At 62.3% G+C, this 4902-nt stretch overlaps 1 protein-coding gene across 1 annotated transcript in view; it reads left to right on the top strand.

Annotated features, from left to right (window-relative positions):
* The first annotated feature begins 3 nt into the window (after positions 1-3).
* INCA1 (inhibitor of CDK, cyclin A1 interacting protein 1) overlaps positions 4-4902 on the top strand; it is a 66809-nt gene continuing 61910 nt past the window's right edge. Inside the window, exon 1 of the mRNA XM_075206276.1 lies at positions 4-145. The gene's annotated coding sequence lies outside the window, so the exon portion shown is untranslated. The remainder of the gene's footprint in view (positions 146-4902) is intronic.

Here is a 4902-nt window from a genome sequence, read left to right as displayed (position 1 = left end):
ATCACATTCCCCCGAGTCAGCTGTCATTCAACTGTAATACTCCGCCCACAGTCAGACACCGAGGGGGAAACCCCGCCCACCGCAACGTCACTTGTCAATCAAAATAGAGAGCGGGAGAGCAACGCGACAGATACGTGAGGAGAAGGTGCGAGGACACAGGAGGAGAGGACAGAGTGTGAGGGGAGGGGAGAGAGGACACAGGAGGAGAGGGTGTGAGGACACAGGAGGAGAGGACAGAGTGTGAGGAGGGGAGAGGGTGTGAGGACACAGGAGGAGAGGGTGTGAGGAGGGGAGAGGGTGAGAGGAGACAGGAGGAGGGGACAGGGTGTGAGGAGGGGAGAGGGTGAGAGGAGACAGGAGGAGGGGACAGGGTGTGAGGAGGGGAGAGGGTGAGAGGAGACAGGAGGAGGGGAGAGGGTGTGAGGAGGGGAGAGGGTGAGAGGAGACAGGAGGAGAGGACAGAGTGTGAGGAGGGGAGAGGGTGAGAGGAGACAGGAGGAGGGGACAGGGTGTGAGGAGGGGAGAGGGTGAGAGGAGACAGGAGGAGGGGAGAGGGTGTGAGGAGGGGAGAGGGTGAGAGGAGACAGGAGGAGAGGACAGAGTGTGAGGAGGGGAGAGGGTGAGAGGAGACAGGAGGAGAGGACAGAGTGTGAGGAGGGGAGAGGGTGAGAGGAGACAGGAGGAGGGGAGAGGGTGTGAGGAGGGGAGAGGGTGTGAGGACACAGGAGGAGAGGACAGAGTGTGAGGAGGGGAGAGGGTGTGAGGACACAGGAGGAGAGGGTGTGAGGAGGGGAGAGGGTGAGAGGAGACAGGAGGAGGGGACAGGGTGTGAGGAGGGGAGAGGGTGAGAGGAGACAGGAGGAGGGGAGAGGGTGTGAGGAGGGGAGAGGGTGAGAGGAGACAGGAGGAGAGGACAGAGTGTGAGGAGGGGAGAGGGTGAGAGGAGACAGGAGGAGAGGACAGAGTGTGAGGAGGGGAGAGGGTGAGAGGAGACAGGAGGAGAGGACAGAGTGTGAGGAGGGGAGAGGGTGTGAGGACACAGGAGGAGAGGACAGAGTGTGAGGAGGGGAGAGGGTGTGAGGACACAGGAGGAGAGGGTGTGAGGAGGGGAGAGGGTGAGAGGAGACAGGAGGAGGGGAGAGGGTGTGAGGAGACAGGAGGAGGGGACAGGGTGTGAGGAGGGGAGAGGGTGAGAGGAGACAGGAGGAGGGGAGAGGGTGTGAGGAGGGGAGAGGGTGTGAGGACACAGGAGGAGAGGACAGAGTGTGAGGAGGGGAGAGGGTGTGAGGACACAGGAGGAGAGGGTGTGAGGAGGGGAGAGGGTGAGAGGAGACAGGAGGAGGGGACAGGGTGTGAGGAGGGGAGAGGGTGAGAGGAGACAGGAGGAGGGGAGAGGGTGTGAGGAGGGGAGAGGGTGAGAGGAGACAGGAGGAGAGGACAGAGTGTGAGGAGGGGAGAGGGTGAGAGGAGACAGGAGGAGAGGACAGAGTGTGAGGAGGGGAGAGGGTGAGAGGAGACAGGAGGAGAGGACAGAGTGTGAGGAGGGGAGAGGGTGTGAGGACACAGGAGGAGAGGACAGAGTGTGAGGAGGGGAGAGGGTGTGAGGACACAGGAGGAGAGGGTGTGAGGAGGGGAGAGGGTGAGAGGAGACAGGAGGAGGGGAGAGGGTGTGAGGAGACAGGAGGAGGGGACAGGGTGTGAGGAGGGGAGAGGGTGAGAGGAGACAGGAGGAGGTGAGAGGAGACAGGAGGAGGGGACAGGGTGTGAGGAGGGGAGAGGGTGTGAGGACACAGGAGGAGAGGGTGTGAGGAGGGGAGAGGGTGAGAGGAGACAGGAGGAGGGGAGAGGGTGTGAGGAGACAGGAGGAGGGGACAGGGTGTGAGGAGGGGAGAGGGTGAGAGGAGACAGGAGGAGAGGACAGAGTGTGAGGAGGGGAGAGGGTGTGAGGACACAGGAGGAGAGGGTGTGAGGAGGGGAGAGGGTGAGAGGAGACAGGAGGAGGGGAGAGGGTGAGAGGAGACAGGAGGAGGGGACAGGGTGTGAGGAGGGGAGAGGGTGAGAGGAGACAGGAGGAGAGGACAGAGTGTGAGGAGGGGAGAGGGTGTGAGGACACAGGAGGAGAGGGTGTGAGGAGGGGAGAGGGTGAGAGGAGACAGGAGGAGGGGACAGGGTGTGAGGAGGGGAGAGGGTGAGAGGAGACAGGAGGAGGGGAGAGGGTGTGAGGAGGGGAGAGGGTGAGAGGAGACAGGAGGAGAGGACAGAGTGTGAGGAGGGGAGAGGGTGTGAGGACACAGGAGGAGAGGACAGAGTGTGAGGAGGGGAGAGGGTGTGAGGACACAGGAGGAGAGGGTGTGAGGAGGGGAGAGGGTGAGAGGAGACAGGAGGAGGGGACAGGGTGTGAGGAGGGGAGAGGGTGAGAGGAGACAGGAGGAGGGGACAGGGTGTGAGGAGGGGAGAGGGTGAGAGGAGACAGGAGGAGAGGACAGAGTGTGAGGAGGGGAGAGGGTGTGAGGAGGGGAGAGGGGTGTGAGGAGGGGAGAGGGTGAGACGAGACAGGAGGAGAGGGTGTGAGGAGGGGAGAGGGTGAGAGGAGGGGAGAGGGTGTGAGGAGAGGGGGAGAGGAGACAGGAGGAGAGGGTGTGAGGAGAGGAGAGGGGGGAGAGGAGACAGGAGGAGAGGGGTGTGAGGAGAGGGGGAGAGGAGACAGGAGGAGAGGGTGTGAGGAGGGGAGAGGGTGTGAGGAGGGGAGAGGGTGAGAGGAGACAGGAGGAGAGGACAGAGTGTGAGGAGGGGAGAGGGTGTGAGGAGGGGAGAGGGTGTGAGGAGACAGGAGGAGAGGACAGAGTGTAAGGAGGTGAGAGGGTGTGAGGGGAGAGGGTGAGAGGAGACAGGAGGAGAGGGTGTGAGGAGGGGAGAGGGTGTGAGGAGGGTGAGAGGAGACAGGAGGAGAGGACAGAGTGTGAGGAGGGGAGAGGGTGTGAGGAGGGGAGAGGGTGTGAGGAGGGGAGAGGGTGTGAGGAGACAGGAGGAGAGGACAGAGTGTAAGGAGGTGAGAGGGTGTGAGGGGAGAGGGTGAGAGGAGACAGGAGGAGAGGGTGTGAGGAGGGGAGAGGGTGTGAGGAGGGGAGAGGGTGCGAGGACACAGGAGGAGAGGACAGAGTGTGAGGAGGGGAGAGAGGAGGGTGCGAGGACACAGGAGGAGAGGACAGAGTGTGAGGAGGGGAGAGGGTGGGAGGAGACAGGAGGAGAGGACAGAGTGTGAGGAGGGGAGAGGGTGTGAGGAGGGGAGAGGGTGTGAGGAGAGGAGAGGACAGAGTGTGAGGAGGGGAGAGGGTGAGAGGAGGGGAAAGGGTGAGAGGAGACAGGAGGAGAGGGTGTGAGGAGGGGAGAGGGTGTGAGGAGGGGAAAGGGTGAGAGGAGACAGGAGGAGAGGGTGTGAGGAGGGGAGAGGGTGTGAGGAGGGGAGAGGGTGTGAGGAGACAGGAGAGGAGGGTGTGAGGAGGGGAGAGGGTGTGAGGAGACAGGAGGAGAGGGTGTGAGGAGGGGAGAGGGTGAGAGGAGACAGGAGGAGAGGACAGAGTGTGAGGGGAGAGGAGAGAGTGTGAGGAGGGGAGAGGGTGAGGGGAGGGGAGAGAGGAGACAGGAGGAGAGGGTGAGAGGAGAGGACAGAGTGTGAGGAGGGGAGAGGGTGAGAGGAGGGGAGGGGAGAGAGGAGACAGGAGGAGAGGGTGAGAGGAGAGGACAGAGTGTGAGGAGGGGAGAGGGTGTGAGGAGACAGGAGGAGAGGACAGAGGGTGAGAGGAGACAGGAGGAGAGGACAGAGTGTGAGGAGAGGGTGAGAGGAGACAGGAGGAGAGGGCAGAGTGTGAGGAGAGGGTGAGAGGAGACAGGAGGAGAGGGTGAGAGGAGACAGGAGGAGAGGGCAGAGTGTGAGGAGGGGAGAGGGTGTGAGGAGAGGGTGTGAGGAGGGGAGAGGTGACAGGAGGAGAGGACAGAGTGTGAGGAGGGGAGAGGGTGTGAGGAGACAGGAGGAGAGGACAGAGTGTGAGGAGGGGAGAGGGGGAGAGGGTGAGAGGAGACAGGAGGAGAGGACAGAGTGTGAGGTGGGGAGAGGGTGTGAGGAGAGGAGAGGGTGTGAGGAGGGGAGAGGTGACAGGAGGAGAGGACAGAGTGTGAGGAGGGGAGAGGGGGAGAGGGTGAGAGGAGACAGGAGGAGAGGACAGAGTGTGAGGTGGGGAGAGGGTGTGAGGAGAGGAGACAGGAGGAGAGGACAGAGGAGAAGGTGTGAGAGGAGAGGACAGAGGAGAAGGTGTGAGAGGAGAGGGTGTGAGGAGGGGAGAGGTGACAGGAGGAGAGGACAGAGTGTGAGGAGGGGAGAGGGTGAGAGGAGACAGGAGGAGAGGGCAGAGTGTGAGGAGGGGAGAGGGTGAGAGGAGACAGGAGGAGAGGACAGAGGGTGAGAGGAGACAGGAGGAGAGGACAGAGTGTGAGGAGAGGGTGAGAGGAGACAGGAGGAGAGGGCAGAGTGTGAGGAGAGGGTGAGAGGAGACAGGAGGAGAGGGTGAGAGGAGACAGGAGGAGAGGGCAGAGTGTGAGGAGGGGAGAGGGTGAGAGGAGACAGGAGGGGAGGACAGAGGGTGAGAGGAGACAGGAGGAGAGGACAGAGTGTGAGGGGAGAGGAGAGGGTGAGAGGAGACGAGAGAGTGAGAGGGTGAGAGGAGACAGGAGGAGAGGACAGAGTGTGAGGAGGGGAGAGGGTGAGAGGAGGGGAGAGGACAGAGTGTGAGGAGAGGAGAGGACAGAGTGTGAGGAGGGTGAGAGGAGACAGGAGGAGAGGACAGAGTGTGAGGGCAGAGGAGAAGGTGTGAGGAGAGAGGAAAAGGTGTGAGGAGAGAGGAAAAG

This window comes from Mixophyes fleayi, chromosome 4, assembly GCF_038048845.1.
Source record: "Mixophyes fleayi isolate aMixFle1 chromosome 4, aMixFle1.hap1, whole genome shotgun sequence".
NCBI classification, from domain to species: Eukaryota; Metazoa; Chordata; class Amphibia; order Anura; family Limnodynastidae; genus Mixophyes; species Mixophyes fleayi.
This window is presented reverse-complemented; position numbering and strand designations above follow the sequence as displayed.